At 44.2% G+C, this 18,285-nt stretch overlaps 1 protein-coding gene across 1 annotated transcript in view; it reads left to right on the top strand.

Moving 5' to 3' along the window:
• Window positions 1-13,721: 13,721 nt before the first annotated feature.
• LZTS3 (leucine zipper tumor suppressor family member 3) overlaps window positions 13,722-18,285 on the top strand; it is a 64,967-nt gene continuing 60,403 nt past the window's right edge. Inside the window, exon 1 of the mRNA XM_069976343.1 lies at window positions 13,722-13,775. The gene's annotated coding sequence lies outside the window, so the exon portion shown is untranslated. The remainder of the gene's footprint in view (window positions 13,776-18,285) is intronic.

The raw sequence follows: 18,285 nt of genomic DNA, 5'->3' as shown, positions 1-18,285 counted from the left end.
ACAAGAAGTTCAGTTTTAGAGAGATTAAGTTTGAGGAACAGAGAGGTCATAGTGTTAGAGAGAGCAGATAGGCAGTCACTTGTGTTTTGCAGGAAGGCAGGGGAGATGTCGTGGGAAGAGGTATATAACTGGCTATCATCAGCATAAAGATGGTATTGGAAACCAAACCTGCTGATGGTCTGTCCAATGGGGGCTGTATAGAGGGAGAAGAGGAGGGGACCCAGGACTGACCCCTGGGGAACCCCAACAGTAAGAGGTAGGGGACTGGAAGTAGAGCCAGAGAAGGATACACTGAAGGAGCGGTCAGAGAGGTAGGAGGAGAACCAAGAGAGAGCAGAGTCCTTAAGACCAAGAGAGCTGAGCATGGAGAGGAGAAGCTGGTGGTCCACAGTGTCAAATGCTGCTGAGAGATCCAGGAGAATCAGCAAGGAGTAGTTTCCTTGTGACTTTCCTTCAGGAGGTCGTTTGACACCTTGGTGAGAGCAGTTTCAGTGGAGTGAAGGGGTCGGAAGCCGGACTGTAGAGGGTCAAGAAGAGAGTTATCAGAGAGATAGCGAGTAAGGCGAGAGTAGACAAGACGTTCCAGGAGCTTAGAGATGAAGGGGAGATTGGAGACAGGTCGATAGTTGGCTGCACAGGATGGATCTAAAGAAGGTTTTTTCAGTAGCGGGGTGATTACAGAGTGTTTGAATGAGGAGGCCATCTAACCTGCTGATACCTCCTCTTAAATAAGGTCTTTTGAGGAATCCATCAATCCCAGGAATAGGGTCATACATGCAAACTCAAGGCCCTATTCCATGGAACGATTATCGTCCGTATTCGGCCGCTACGGACTATAATCGTCCCGTGGAGTAGAGTGCAACGATCAGCCGACATCGTTCATGTCGGCTGATCGTTGCAGTGGCTTGTTTTTCAACATGTTGAAAAACAAGCGACTGATATAGCAGCGATCTGCTGCCGTCGCTCCGTTGAATTGAAGCATCGGCAGCAGGCGCTGCTGTATCCTATGGGCTGCCCGGACGATCAGCGATCACCCGGGCAGCCCCCCCGCAGCTTCCCGTCGCCCCTCCCGCACTCACCTGCTCGCTGCAGCCGCGTTGAATAGCGACGGCAGCGAGCGGGGCACGAGGAGGAAACGAGCGCTCGTTTGCTCCTCTAGACGACCCGTGAAATAGGGCCATTACTCCATGGTAGATACAGATATACCATACACCAAAAGTGTCAGATTGGTTTGCAAGACCTGATGCATTGATCTCCAGGAGAATGGTATGTCCTGGGGTCGGATCTTTACTAGATCTTTTTAGTAGAGTAATAAATATGCACAAAGAGTTAAATGACAAATCTGGCTCTGCTACATCTGCAGTAGAATAGATCTTTTTGTTGCTGACTGACTCATAGCTCAGCAATACTCAGGGTATGTGTCCTGGTGAGATGACAGTCTTGACCTGAATTTGTCTCTCGGAATTATCCCCCTTGCACAGACTAGGTGAGCGGTGTATATGTGAGGCCCTCCCAGACGCACTAGGCCCCGGCAGGATGGAGCGCCTCTTATGCCACTAGAATAAAATGATTTGCATGTTGCCATGATGTCTCTTTGCCTGTTGTACTCCCAAGGGCCCAGCTTGACCTGTTTCAGCGCTTTCTTTGACATTGTGTAATGTTTTGCTATATTAAGTTCTGGAGAATTTGTAATGACTGTGACTTCTTAACCATTTCACTTCAGTCTATCTTTCTTTACAATATTATGGCTGCCATTTGCAGCTGTGTTATGCCGAGAAGGTAGACAGACACTACGCCATGCCTCCTGAGATCAGTGCCTCATTTGTATACCGTGTAAGCAGGGAATCTAATCTGGGGTCAGTATGCAGAGGGTCTAGTCTGGGGTCAGTATGCAGAGGGTCTAGTCTGGGGTCAGTATGCTGGGGGTCCAGTCTGAGGCCAGTATGCAGGGGTCTAGTCTGGGGTCAGTATGTGTGTGTGTGTGGGGGGGGTCTAGTCTAGGGTCAGTATGCGGGGGGGGGGAATGGTCCACTCTGCTGGCAGTCTGCAGGAAGTCTAGTCTGGGGTCAGTATGTGGGGGTGGGGGTGGGGGGTTTAGTCTGGGGTCAGTATGCGGGGGGGGGGGGGGGGGGGGGGGTTGGGGAAATGGTCCACTCTGCTAACAGTCTGCAGGGAGTCTAGTCTAGGGTTAGTTTTCAGGGAATCTAGTCTGGGTTCAGTCGGCAGGGAGACTAGTCAGCACTAGTGTGGTGTTCATAGTACAGGATAGACATCATGATGCCCTCCTGATTTGTGGTAAAAAATTGCTTTAAAAAAGCAGCATTTTTTTCCAAATCATGGCAGACCTGTGGCCAGGAGACAGTACACCACTGAAAGTATAAGTCTTTTTGGGTGGCCATGGGCCCCCCAGGAGCTCAGGGCCCCTTGCTACCTGCCGAAAAGGACCTATTATAATCCACTACTGGGGTCTAGTCTGGGGTCAGTATACAGGGGGTCTAGTTTAGGGTCAGTATGCGGGGGGTCTAATCTGGGGTCAGTATGCAAGGGGTCCCGTCTGCTGTCAGGGAGTCTAGCCTAAGATCAGTGTGGGGGGGGTCTAGTCTGGGGTCAGTATGTGGGGGGATCAAGTCTGAAGTCAGTATGCAGGGGGTCCAGTCTGGGGTTACTATGCGGGGGGGAAATCTAGTCTGGGGTCAGTATGCAGGGGGTCTACTCTGGGGTTGCTATTTGCGGGGGTCTAGTCTTGGGTTAATGTGCAGGGGTCTACTCAGGGGTTACTATGCAGTGGGGTTCTAGTCTGGGGTCATTATAAAGTGGGTCTAGTCTGGCATCAGTATGAGTCTGGGGTTAGTATGCAGGTGGTCGAGTCTGGGGTCACTATACAGGGGGTCTAGTGTGGGGTCAATATGATGGTGGTCTACTCTGGGGTCCCTATGCAGGTATTTAATCTGGGGTCAGTATGCAGGGATCTAGTCTGGGGTTAGTATGCAGGGGGTCTAGTATGGGGTCACTATGCAGGGGGTGTAGTGTGGGGTCAGTATGCAGGGGGTGTAGTGTGGGGTCAGTATGCAGGGGGTGTAGTGTGGGGTCAGTATGCAGGGGGTCTAGTGTGGGGTCAGTATGCAGGGGGTCTAGTGTGGGGTCAGTATGTGGGAGTCTAGTGTGGGGTCATTATGCAGGGGGTCTAGTCTGGGATTAGTGTGCAGAGGGTCTAGAGTGGCGTCATTATGATGTGGTCTATTCTAAGGTCAGTATGCAGGGGGTCTAGTGTGGGGTCAGTATGCAGGTGGTCTAGTGTGGGGTCAATATGTAGGGGATCTAGTGTTGGGTAAGTATTCAGGAGACTATTGTGGGAGTGTGGGGTCAGTATGCAGGGAGTCTAGTGTGGGGTCTAATGTGGGGTGAGTATTCAGGCGGTCTAATGTGGGGTCAGTATGCAGGGGATCTACTGTGGGGTCAGTATGCAAGGGATCTAGTTTGGGGTCAGTATGCACGGGGTCTTATCTGGGGTCAATATGCAGGGGGTCTAGTCTGGGGTCAGTATGTGGGGGGTCTAGTCTGGGGTCTATCAAAACCTTTGTTTCCCATAGCAACCAATCAGAGCTCATGTGGCCTCTGTGTGCAATGTGAGGTGTACTGAAGGGATTGATTTGCTCTAGTGGCAATAATGTTGCGTCCTGTATAACAGGGAGGATAATGTTTGCCTCTCTTCATAATCTTCCTGAGTTGTCTATATGCGTATGACTATTACCGCAGTGAGGACAGACTGGTGTTACTGGTGTCCCCTGATGATGTCATAGGGTATAAATCATGCTTCCCCTGATGATGTCATAGGGTGTGAAGCAGGCATCCTCTGATGATGTCATAGTATGTAAACAGACTTCTCCTGATGATGTCATAGGGTGTGAAGCAGGCTTCACCTAGTGATGTTATAAGGTGTGAAGCAGGCTTCCTCTGATGATGTCATAGTATGTAAACAGACTTCTCCTGATGATGTCATAGGGTGTGAAGCAGGCTTCCCCTAGTGATGTTATAAGGTGTGAAGCAGGCTTCCTCTGCTGATGTCATAGGGTGTAAAGCAGGCATCCCCTGATGATGTCATAGGGTGTGATGTGTCCCATATATGCCCTCAATGTGTAGCCACATCTCACATGTTCGCAGACAGATGTGATGTTGCTCTGAAGTCATCACTATCTATATCCTCCCACAGACTGTGCAGATTGGCAGCTATATACTGCATTATGAGCAGTCTCTCCCAGATATGTATATATAGAACCCAAGATGATTCATCCCGGAGGTGCGTTGGGTACGGGCCCAAATCAGGTACGTATAATGGTCTCCTTAGCAACTGTGCAGATAGTGGCTTCTAAACTCCTGACGGAAGTGGATCCGGAGCCAAGCACTTTACTAACTTAGGGAAAATGCAGGAAAGCAACATGATGGTTAATATGAGCGGTAAGACAATCTCTGGCGCCATGGTGCAGCTAATCATAGCACTCAGCGGGGGGCATGTATTTAGATGTGTAAGTAGAAACATCAGCATTACCAGCAGTAACCTGTGTTATGTTAATTCCCCCTTAAAGGGGTCTTCTGGTTTATTATTAAATACCTAATGAGTATATTAAGTTTATCGAGAAGGGGACTCCTGTCTAGAACCTTTAACTCTTACACATATTCGTGAACAGCTACAAAAAGTTACCTTGGAGGACCCAGCAGTGTAATACTTAGTTTCCCCAATGGGGGTGATGCAGAAAATTTATTGACACCTATTACTGAAACCCTTGAATTTTCATTATGTCATTTATTGCATCATACGGCTGGTTGGAAGCTCAAAAGACTCACCTGCCTGTCAACACAAGGATTGCATTGTATTACCAGTAGATCGTGGGTGATGTAGCAGATATTGAAAGTTAATTTCTCCAGCTATAATAGATTCCTTTACTTTAAAGGGAATGTACCATCAAGCCTGAGCTGAAGGACTGGAGGTGGGCTGACCCACCCCCAGTGGTAGGAAACCCTCACCCCTCTATGATGCAGCTCCGTTGATTCTAATTAAGCCGTGTCATAGAAGGGCGGGGATTTCCTCCCACTGGGGTGGGTCTGCCCGCCTCCAGTGTTGCAGCCCAGGCCTGATGGTACATTCACTTTAACCTTTTTATTTTAAAGAGACTATCAGCAGGTTTATGGTGTCCTATCTCATGGTAGCATAAACTAGTGACAGAGAAGCTGAACAGAATGAAGTATCACTTACATTGCTCTGTGCAGCTGATCCAGAGATATCTTCCTGAATAACATCAGGGCCGGGACAAAGGGTAGGTCAGGGTAGGCGATGGCCTAGGGCGCCATCTAGTGGTCAGTTACAGGGGGCGCAATTTCAATCTCCAAAAAAAAAAAAAAATTTACTCCAGGCTCCTGTACTCCTGGTGGCCTCAGAGTGCTGTCCCTCCCTGCTCACCTTCAGCATCCTCATGTGCTCCCACTCTCTCCCCTCCTGGGCAGACAGTGTGAATATCCCCTCACCCCGAGCACTGCAGTCACGCTATCAGCACTTCACTGAAATGGAGTCACACTATCAGCACTAGGAATTGCAGTGCTCCTATATACCATGTTTTACGGTAATAGCCAGGACTAGTTAGTTCCAGGCTCCAGAATGTGCCAGGAAGATCATAGGGTGACATCTACATGTGAGACTAACTAAAGAATGTCAACTCTTAACCCCTTCAGGTCCATTCACCCACTGTTAACCCCTCAGATCCACAACTGTTCAATTTCCCCACTGTTAACACCTTCACATCCACTACAATCTAATTCATCCACTGTTAACCCCTTTAGATCCACAACACTTCAATTCATCCACTTTTAACCCCTACACATCCACCACAGTTTAATTCATATACTGTTAACCCCTTCAGCTCCAGGAATATTTTATTTTTTTCTAACTATATGTAATTTTTAACACCTGAAAACCAGGCTCATTTTAATTTATTTCTCTTATTTGTCTTAGACATAGAGGAACCATTATTACTGTACGGATTCGGAGTAATGTGATGGTAAAATGTCTATTTGGGGCTATATGCCCCACTATTTAAAGTCTAATAAAATCACGAAATCAAATTGTTATCCAATCACACTACCATATCCTAGAAGAGCGCTTACTCTCGTACAGATTCTGTGATTTTCAGACATTTTTACTGTACGAATTCAGAGTAATGTGATGGTAAAGTGTCTATTTGGGGCTATATGTCGCACATTTTGAAGTCCAATAAAATCACGAAATCAAATTGTTATCCAATCTCACTACCATATCCTAGAAGAGCGCTTACTCTCGTACAGTTTCTGTGATTTTCAGACATTTTTACTGTACGGATTCGGAGTAATAAGATGGTAAAGTGTCTATTTGGGGTTATATGTCCCACTATTTGAAGTCCAATAAAATCACAAAATCAAATTGTTATCCAATTTCGCTACCATATCCTAGAAGAGCGCTTAATCTCGTACAGGTTCTGTGATTTTCAGACATTTTTACTGTACGGATTCGGAGTAATGTGATGGTAAAGTGTCTATTTGGGGCTATATGTCGCACATTTTGAAGTCCAATAAAATCACGAAATCAAATTGTTATCCAATTTCGCTACCATATTCTAGAAGAGCGCTTACTCTCGTACAGGTTCTGTGATTTTTCAGACATTTTTACTGTACGAATTCAGAGTAATGTGATGGTAAAGTGTCTATTTGGGGCTATATGCCCCACTATTTGAAGTCCAATAAAATCACGAAATCAAATTGTTATCCAATTTCGCTACCATATCCTAGAAGAGCGCTTACTCTCATACAGGTTCTGTGATTTTCAGACATTTTTACTGTAGGGATTCGGAGTAATGTGATGGTAAAGTGTCTATTTGGGGCTATATGTCTCACATTTTGAAGTCCAATAAAATCACGAAATCAAATTGTTATCCAATCTCGCTACCATATCCTAGAAGAGCGCTTACTCTCGTACAGGTACTGTGATTTTCAGACATTTTTACTGTACGAATTCAGAGTAATGTGATGGTAAAGTGTCTATTTGGGGCTATATGTCCCACTATTTGAAGTCCAAAAAAATCACGAAATCAAATTGTTATCCAATCTCACTACTATATCCTAGAAGAGCGCTTACTCTGTTACAGGTTCTGTGATTTTCAGACATTTTTACTGTACGGATTCGGAGTAATGAAATGGTAAAATGTCTATTTGGGGTTATATGTCGCACATTTTAAAGTAAAAAAAAATCACGAAATCAAATTGTTATCCAATCTCGCTACCATATTCTAGAAGAGCGCTTACTCTTGTACAGGTTCTGTGATTTTCAGACATTTTTACTGTACGGATTCGGAGTAATGTGATGGTAAAGTGTCTATTTGGGGCTATATGTCCCACTATTTGAAGTCTAATAAAATCACGAAATCAAATTGTTATCCAATTTCGCTACCATATCCTAGAAGAGCGCTTACTCTCGTACAGTTTCTGTGATTTTCAGACATTTTTACTGTACGGATTCGGAGTAATGTGATGGTAAAGTGTCTATTTGGGGCTATATGTCGCACATTTTGAAGTCCAATAAAATCACGAAATCAAATTGTTATCCAATTTCGCTACCATATTCTAGAAGAGCGCTTACTCTCGTACAGGTTCTGTGATTTTTCAGACATTTTTACTGTACGAATTCAGAGTAATGTGATGGTAAAGTGTCTATTTGGGGCTATATGCCCCACTATTTGAAGTCCAATAAAATCACGAAATCAAATTGTTATCCAATTTCGCTACCATATCCTAGAAGAGCGCTTACTCTCATACAGGTTCTGTGATTTTCAGACATTTTTACTGTAGGGATTCGGAGTAATGTGATGGTAAAGTGTCTATTTGGGGCTATATGTCTCACATTTTGAAGTCCAATAAAATCACGAAATCAAATTGTTATCCAATCTCGCTACCATATCCTAGAAGAGCGCTTACTCTCGTACAGGTACTGTGATTTTCAGACATTTTTACTGTACGAATTCAGAGTAATGTGATGGTAAAGTGTCTATTTGGGGCTATATGTCCCACTATTTGAAGTCCAAAAAAATCACGAAATCAAATTGTTATCCAATCTCACTACTATATCCTAGAAGAGCGCTTACTCTGTTACAGGTTCTGTGATTTTCAGACATTTTTACTGTACGGATTCGGAGTAATGAAATGGTAAAATGTCTATTTGGGGTTATATGTCGCACATTTTAAAGTAAAAAAAAATCACGAAATCAAATTGTTATCCAATCTCGCTACCATATTCTAGAAGAGCGCTTACTCTTGTACAGGTTCTGTGATTTTCAGACATTTTTACTGTACGGATTCGGAGTAATGTGATGGTAAAGTGTCTATTTGGGGCTATATGTCCCACTATTTGAAGTCTAATAAAATCACGAAATCAAATTGTTATCCAATTTCGCTACCATATCCTAGAAGAGCGCTTACTCTCGTACAGTTTCTGTGATTTTCAGACATTTTTACTGTACGGATTCGGAGTAATGTGATGGTAAAGTGTCTATTTGGGGTTATATGTCGCACATTTTGAAGTCCAATAAAATCACGAAAGCAAATTGTTATCCAATCTCACTACCATATCCTAGAAGAGCGCTTACTCTCGTACAGGTTCTGTGATTTTCAGACATTTTTACTGTACGGATTCGGAGTAATGTGATGGTAAAGTGTCTATTTGGGGTTATATGTCGCACATTTTAAAGTAAAAAAAAATCACGAAATCAAATTGTTATCCAATCTCGCTACCATGTCCTAGAAGAGCGCTTACTCTCGTACAGTTTCTGTGATTTTCAGACATTTTTACTGTACGGATTCGGAGTAATAAGATGGTAAAGTGTCTATTTGGGGCTATATGTCGCACATTTTGAAGTCCAATAAAATTACGAAATCAAATTGTTGTCCAATCTTGTTACCATATCCTAGAAGAGCGCTTACTCTCGTACAGGTACTGTGATTTTCAGACATTTTTACTGTAGGGATTTGGAGTAATGTGATGGTAAAATGTCTATTTAGGGCTATATGTCCCACACTTTGAAGTCCAATAAAATCACGAAATCAAATTGTTATCCAATCACTTTACCATATCCTAGAAGAGCGCTTACTCTCGTACAGGTTCTGTGATTTTCAGACATTTTTACTGTGGGGATTTGGAGTAATGTGATGGTAAAGTGTCTATTTGGGGCTATACACCTGATAATTTGAAGTCCAATAAAATTACGAAATCAAATAGTTCTCCATCTTGTTCTTGATGTTGGACGCTCTTGGTAGACTACTTCCAATCCCAGAAGGGACCAGCTTCATGGCTGATGGAGGATAACCATTAAGAGACTTTTTTCAGGACTGTTCTTCTATTCTAGTTTAATAAGTCTATGTTCCTTTTAAGTTTAGGTTAGGGACTCGCAAGAGAATGAGGACACTTGATGTGGCTTGCGAGCTTACGATATTTCTTGCCTATTTTTTTCTTCTAGTTTTCAACGGTAAAAGATATCTACTAATACCTCATTGAAGATTGAACATCGAGCCATCAAGGAGCCCCACTAGACTAAAGCTGCTTTCACATGCAGCAGATTTTAGGCAGATTTTCTACAGCAGATTGTCTGTTGCCAAACCAAAGTCAACCTGAAGTTTCAAATCTGCTGTAGAAAATCTGCATCAAATCCGCAGTGTGTGAAAGCACCCTTACTATTCTGCAAGTCTTCCCAAGTGCATTATAGGGCCATGCAGCTGCCACTGACTGACAGCTACTTACCGCCCTAGCGGTCTTGTTTCTGCCACCTAATAAAGAGTGCTGAGGGGCCTGTGTGAGCTGCTGGCGCCTGCTGATGCCCGTCCCCTGTGCCAACTTCTATGCTTTTATAGAAGAAGTCTGGCTAAAACATTTTTGTATTGTTATTGTATTGTCACCCAAAAGTTATACAAATCCCCAATATACACCTATTACGGGAAATGCTTAGGAAGCGCTTTTTTCTCTGCACTTACTACTGCATCAAGACTTCACTTCCTGGATAACATGATGATGTCACTTCCTGGATAATATGGTGATGTCACTTCCTGGATAACATGGTTATGTCACTTCCTGGATAACATGGTGATGTCACGACCCGACTCCCAGAGCTGTGGGGGCTGTGGCTGCCGGAGAGGATGATGGCAGGGGGATGCTCAGTGTCCCCCCAGTGCCCTGTGTCCCTCAGTGTCCCCCAGCCATCATCCTCTCCGGCAGCCACAGCCCACACAGCTCTGGGAATCGGGTCATGACATAACCATGTTATCCAGGAAGTGACATCACCATGTTATCCAGGAAGTGACATCACCATGTTATCACGGAAGTGACATCATCATGTTATTCAGGAAGTGAAGTCTTGATGCAGTAGTAAGTGCAGAGAAAAAAGCGCTTTCTAAGCATTTCCCGTAATAGGTGTATATTGGGGATTTGTATAACTTTTGGGTTACAATACAATAACAATACAAAAATGTTTTAGCCAGACTTCTTCTATAAAAGCATAGAAGTTGGCACGGGGGAGGGGCATCAGCAGGCGCCAGCAGCTCACACAGGCCCCTCAGCACTCTTTATTAGGTGGCAGAAACAAGACCGCTAGGGCGGTAAGTAGCTGTCAGTCAGTGGCAGCTGCATGGCCCTATAATGCACTTGGGAAGACTTGCAGAATAGTAAGGGTGCTTTCACACACTGTGGATTTGATGCAGATTTTCTACAGAAGATTTGAAACTTCAGGTTGACTTTGGTTTGGCAACAGACAATCTGCTGTAGAAAATCTGCCTAAAATCTGCTGCATGTGAAAGCAGCTTTAGTCTAGTGGGGCTCCTTGATGGCTCGATGTCCAATCTTCAATGAGGTATTAGTAGATATCTTTTACCGTTGAAAACTAGAAGAAAAAAATAGGCAAGAAATATCGTAAGCTCGCAAGCCACATCAAGGGTCCTCATTCTCTTGCGAGTCCCTAACCTAAACTTAAAAGGAACATAGACTTATTAAACTAGAATAGAAGTACAGTCCTGAAAAAAGTCTCTTAATGGTTATTTTCCATCAGCCATGAAGCTGGTCCCTTCTGGGATTGGAAGTAGTCTACCAAAAGCGTCCAACAACAAGAACAATATGGAGAACTAATTGATTTCGTAATTTTATTGGACTTCAAATTATCAGGTGTATAGCCCCAAATAGACACTTTACCATCACATTACTCCAAATCCCTACAGTAAATAGGTCTGAAAATCACAGAACCTGTACGTGAGTAAGCGCTCTTCTAGGATATGGTAACAAGATTGGACAACAATTTTATTTCGTAATTTTATTGGACTTCAAAATGTGCGACATATAGCCCCAAATAGACACTTTACCATCTTATTACTCCGAATCCGTACAGTAAAAATGTCTGAAAATCACAGAACCTGTACGAGAGTAAGCGCTCTTCTAGGACATGGTAGCGAGATTGGATAACAATTTGATTTCGTGATTTTATTGGACTTCAAAATGTGCGACATATAACCCCAAATAGACACTTTACCATCACATTACTCCGAATCTGTACAGTAAAAATGTCTGAAAATCACAGAAACTGTACGAGAGTAAGCGCTCTTCTAGGATATGGTAGTGAGATTGGATAACAATTTGATTTCGTGATTTTATTGGACTTCAAATAGTGGGACATATAGCCCCAAATAGACATTTTACCATCACATTACTCCGAATCCGTAAAGTAAAAATGTCTGAAAATCACAGAATCATTATGAGAGTAAGCGCTCTTCTAGGATATGGCAAAGTGATTGGATAACAATTTTTATTTCGTGATTTTATTGGACTTCAAATAGTGGGACATATAGCCCCAAATAGACAGTTTACCATCACATTACTCCGAATCCGTACAGTAAAAATGTCTGAAAATCACAGAATCTGTACGAGAGTAAGCGCTCTTCTAGGACATGGTAGCGAGATTGGATAACAATTTGATTTCGTGATTTTATTGGACTTCAAAATGTGCGACATATAACCCCAAATAGACACTTTATCATCACATTACTCCGAATCCGTACAGTAAAAATGTCTGAAAATCACAGTACCTGTACGAGAGTAAGCGCTCTTCTAGGATATGGTAGTGAGATTGGATAACAATTTGATTTCGTGATTTTATTAGACTTCAAATAGTGGGACATATAGCCCCAAATAGACAGTTTACCATCACATTACTCCGAATCCGTACAGTAAAAATGTCTGAAAATCACAGAACCTGTACAAGAGTAAGCGCTCTTCTAGGATATGGTAGCGAGATTGGATAACAATTTGATTTCGTGATTTTATTGGACTTCAAAATGTGCGACATATAACCCCAAATAGACACTTTACCATCACATTACTCCGAATCCGTACAGTAAAAATGTCTGAAAATCACAGAACCTGTACGAGAGTAAGCGCTCTTCTAGGATATGGTAGTGAGATTGGATAACAATTTGATTTCGTGATTTTATTGGACTTCAAATAGTGGGACATATAGCCCCAAATAGACATTTTACCATCACATTACTCCGAATCCGTAAAGTAAAAATGTCTGAAAATCACAGAATCATTATGAGAGTAAGCGCTCTTCTAGGATATGGCAAAGTGATTGGATAACAATTTTTATTTCGTGATTTTATTGGACTTCAAATAGTGGGACATATAGCCCCAAATAGACACTCTACCATCACATTACTCCGAATCCGTACAGTAAAAATGTCTGAAAATCACAGAACCTGTACGAGAGTAAGCGCTCTTCTAGGACATGGTAGCGAGATTGGATAACAATTTGATTTCGTGATTTTATTGGACTTCAAAATGTGCGACATATAACCCCAAATAGACACTTTACCATCACATTACTCCGAATCCGTACAGTAAAAATGTCTGAAAATCACAGAACCTGTACGAGAGTAAGCGCTCTTCTAGGACATGGTAGCGAGATTGGATAACAATTTGATTTTGTGATTTTATTAGACTTCAAATAGTGCGACATATAGCCCCAAATAGGCATTTTACCATCACATTACTCCGAATCCGTACAGTAAAAATGGTTCCTCTATGTCTAAGACAAATAAGAGAAATAAATTAAAATGAGCCTGGTTTTCAGGTGTTAAAAATTACATATAGTTAGAAAAAAATAAAATATTCCTGGAGCTGAAGGGTTAACAGTATATGAATTAAACTGTGGTGGATGTGTAGGGGTTAAAAGTGGATGAATTGAAGTGTTGTGGATCTAAAGGGGTTAACAGTGGATGAATTAGATTGTAGTGGATGTGAAGGTGTTAACAGTGGGGGAATTGAACAGTTGTGGATCTGAAGGGGTTAACAGTGGGTGAATGGATCTGAAGGGGTTAAGAGTTTACATTCTTTAGTTAGTCTCACATGTAGGTGTCACCCTATGATCTTTCTGGCACATTCTGGAGCCTGGAACTAACTAGTCCTGGCTATTACCGTAACACATGGTATATAGGAGCACTGTAATTCCTAGTGCTGATAGTGTGACTCCATTTCAGTGAAGTGCTGATAGCGTGACTGCAGTCCCCGAGCAGGATCATTGCTCTGCCCTGAAGATGGCCTGCAAGGACCTGCTAAAATGACCTGCTAGGACCTTTCACTGGGACTAGAGGCTCCGCCCCCCCTCACCATGTGACCTCCTCACTATCTGACTGCTGGAGGCCGTGCCGACTGCTGGGGCTGCTGTCTGGTGAGTTCACTGACTGACTCTCATCATCCTGTAGGTGTAGGGAGGCTGGGAGTGCTGAGAGAGGGAGGTCACCTAGGTCACAGGGCTGCCCCATATAACACTGCCCCATATCCCTGCACTGCTCCTCTATACACAGCACTTCCCATATTGTTCCCCAACCTGAGGGTCACCAGCTGCTCCAAAACTACAACAGTCACAGCATGATGGGAGTTGTAGTCCTGCCACAGCTTGGGACCCACAGGTTGGTGAACACATGTGTTTATTATGTACAGGCTAATTCTCCTGACACTGGTGCTTTATATTCTTATTGTATTGGGTCCTTGTACTGGGTCAGGCAGGATCAGTATATGATGTGTATATGGCGCTGTGCTGTCATGGTATAGGGGAGGTGTATGTGGCAGGATCAGTATATGATGTGTATATGTGACTGTGCTGTCATGGTATAGGGGAGGTGTATGTGGCAAGATCAGTATATGATGTGTATATGGCGCTGTGCGGTTATGGTATAGGGGAGGTGTATGTGGCAGGATCAGTATATGATGTGTATATGTGACTGTGCTGTCATGGTATAGGGGAGGTGTATGTGGCAGGATCAGTATATGATGTGTATATGTGACTGTGCTGTCATGGTATAGGGGAGGTGTATGTGGCAGGATCAGTATATGATGTGTATATGGCGCTGTGACTGTGCTGTCATGGTATAGGGGAGGTGTATGTGGCGGGATCAGTATATGATGTGTATATGTGACTGTGCTGTCATGGTATAGGGGAGGTGTATGTGGCAGGATCAGTATATGATGTGTATATGTGACTGTGCTGTCATGGTATAGGGGAGGTGTATGTGGCAGGATCAGTATATGATGTGTATATGGCGCTGTGACTGTGCTGTCATGGTATAGGGGAGATGTATGTGGCAGGATCAGTATATGATGTGTATATGTGACTGTGCTGTCATGGTATAGGGGAGGTGTATGTGGCGGGATCAGTATATGATGTGTATATGGCGCTGTGACTGTGCTGTCATGGTATAGGGGAGGTGTATGTGGCAGGATCAGTATATGATGTGTATATGGCGCTGTGCGGTTATGGTATAGGGGAGGTGTATGTGGCAGGATCAGTATATGATGTGTATATGTGACTGTGCTGTCATGGTATAGGGGAGGTGTATGTGGCAGGATCAGTATATGATGTGTATATGTGACTGTGCTGTCATGGTATAGGGGAGGTGTATGTGGCAGGATCAGTATATGATGTGTATATGGCGCTGTGACTGTGCTGTCATGGTATAGGGGAGGTGTATGTGGCGGGATCAGTATATGATGTGTATATGTGACTGTGCTGTCATGGTATAGGGGAGGTGTATGTGGCAGGATCAGTATATGATGTGTATATGTGACTGTGCTGTCATGGTATAGGGGAGGTGTATGTGGCAGGATCAGTATATGATGTGTATATGGCGCTGTGACTGTGCTGTCATGGTATAGGGGAGATGTATGTGGCAGGATCAGTATATGATGTGTATATGTGACTGTGCTGTCATGGTATAGGGGAGGTGTATGTGGCGGGATCAGTATATGATGTGTATATGGCGCTGTGACTGTGCTGTCATGGTATAGGGGAGGTGTATGTGGCAGGATCAGTATATGATGTGTATATGGCGCTGTGACTGTGCGGTCATGGTATAGGGGAGGTGTATGTGGCAGGATCAGTATATGATGTGTATATGGCGCTGTGACTGTGCGGTCATGGTATAGGGGAGGTGTATGTGGCAGGATCAGTATATGATGTGTATATGGCGCTGTGCTGTCATGGTATAGGGGAGGTGTATGTGGCAGGATCAGTATATGATGTGTATATGGCGCTGTGACTGTGCGGTCATGGTATAGGGGAGGTGTATGTGGCAGGATCAGTATATGATGTGTATATGGCGCTGTGCTGTCATGGTATAGGGGAGGTGTATGTGGCAGGATCAGTATATGATGTGTATATGGCGCTGTGCTGTCATGGTATAGGGGAGGTGTATGTGGCAGGATCAGTATATGATGTGTATATGGCGCTGTGACTGTGCTGTCATGGTATAGGGGAGGTGTATGTGGCAGGATCAGTATATGATGTGTATATGGCGCTGTGACTGTGCGGTCATGGTATAGGGGAGGTGTATGTGGCAGGATCAGTATATGATGTGTATATGGCGCTGTGACTGTGGTGTCATGGTATAGGGGAGGTGTATGTGGCAGGATCAGTATATGATGTGTATATGGCGCTGTGCTGTCATGGTATAGGGGAGGTGTATGTGGCAGGATCAGTATATGATGTGTATATGGCGCTGTGACTGTGCTGTCATGGTATAGGGGAGGTGTATGTGGCAGGATCAGTATATGATGTGTATATGGCGCTGTGCTGTCATGGTATAGGGGAGGTGTATGTGGCAGGATCAGTATATGATGTGTATATGGCGCTGTGCTGTCATGGTATAGGGGAGGTGTATGTGGTAGGATCAGTATATGATGTGTATATGTGACTGTGCTGTCATGGTATAGGGGAGGTGTATGTGGCAGGATCAGTATATGATGTGTATATGGCGCTGTGACTGTGCTGTCATGGTATGGGGGAGGTGTATATGGCAGGATCAGTATATGATGTGTATATGGAGCTGTGACTGTGCTGTCATGGTATAGGGGAGGTGTATGTGGCGGGATCAGTATATGATGTGTATATGGCGCTGTGACTGTGCTGTCATGGTATAGGGGAGGTGTATGTGGTAGGATCAGTATATGATGTGTATATGGCGCTGTGACTGTGCTGTCATGGTATAGGGGAGGTGTATGTGGCAGGATCAGTATATGATGTGTATATGGCGCTGTGACTGTGCTGTGCTGTCATGGTATAGGGGAGGTGTATGTGGCAGGATCAGTATATGATGTGTATATGGCGCTGTGACTGTGCTGCCATGGTATAGGGGAGGTGTATGTGGCAGGATCAGTATATGATGTGTATATGGCGCTGTGCTGTCATGGTATAGGGGAGGTGTATGTGGTAGGATCAGTATATGATGTGTATATGGCGCTGTGCTGTCATGGTATAGGGGAGGTGTATGTGGTAGGATCAGTATATGATGTGTATATGGCGCTGTGCTGTCATGGTATAGGGGAGGTGTATGTGGCAGGATCAGTATATGATGTGTATATGTGACTGTGCTGTCATGGTATAGGGGAGGTGTATGTGGCAGGATCAGTATATGATGTGTATATGTGACTGTGCTGTCATGGTATAGGGGAGGTGTATGTGGCAGGATCAGTATATGATGTGTATATGGCGCTGTGCTGTCATGGTATAGGGGAGGTGTATGTGGCAGGATCAGTATATGATGTGTATATGGCGCTGTGACTGTGCGGTCATGGTATAGGGGAGGTGTATGTGGCAGGATCAGTATATGATGTGTATATGGCGCTGTGACTGTGCTGTCATGGTATAGGGGAGGTGTATGTGGCAGGATCAGTATATGATGTGTATATGGCGCTGTGACTGTGCGGTCATGGTATAGGGGAGGTGTATGTGGCAGGATCAGTATATGATGTGTATATGGCGCTGTGACTGTGCTGTCATGGTATAGGGGAGGTGTATGTGGGAGGATCAGTATATGATGTGTATATGGCGCTGTGACTGTGCTGTCATGGTATAGGGGAGGTGTATGTGGCAGGATCAGTATATGATGTGTATATGGCGCTGTGACTGTGCTGTCATGGTATAGGGGAGGTGTATGTGGCGGGATCAGTATATGATGTGTATATGTGACTGTGCTGCCATGGTATAGGGGAGGTGTATGTGGCGGGATCAGTATATGATGTGTATATGTGACTGTGCTGTCATGGTATAGGGGAGGTGTATGTGGCAGGATCAGTATATGATGTGTATATGGCGCTGTGCTGTCATGGTATAGGGGAGGTGTATGTGGCAGGATCAGTATATGATGTGTATATGGCGCTGTGACTGTGCTGTCATGGTATAGGGGAGGTGTATGTGGCAGGATCAGTATATGATGTGTATATGGAGCTGTGACTGTGCTGTCATGGTATAGGGGAGGTGTATGTGGCAGGATCAGTATATGATGTGTATATGGCGCTGTGACTGTGCTGTCATGGTATAGGGGAGGTGTATGTGGCAGGATCAGTATATGATGTGTATATGTGACTGTGCTGTCATGGTATAGGGGAGGTGTATGTGGCGGGATCAGTATATGATGTGTATATGGCGCTGTGACTGTGCTGTCATGGTATAGGGGAGGTGTATGTGGCGGGATCAGTATATGATGTGTATATGTGACTGTGCTGTCATGGTATAGGGGAGGTGTATGTGGCGGGATCAGTATATGATGTGTATATGGCGCTGTGACTGTGCGGTCATGGTATAGGGGAGGTGTATGTGGCAGGATCAGTATATGATGTGTATATGGCGCTGTGCTGTCATGGTATAGGGGAGGTGTATGTGGCAGGATCAGTATATGATGTGT

The sequence above is a fragment of the Dendropsophus ebraccatus genome, chromosome 7 (assembly GCF_027789765.1).
Source record: "Dendropsophus ebraccatus isolate aDenEbr1 chromosome 7, aDenEbr1.pat, whole genome shotgun sequence".
NCBI lineage: Eukaryota > Metazoa > Chordata > Amphibia > Anura > Hylidae > Dendropsophus > Dendropsophus ebraccatus.
This window is presented reverse-complemented; position numbering and strand designations above follow the sequence as displayed.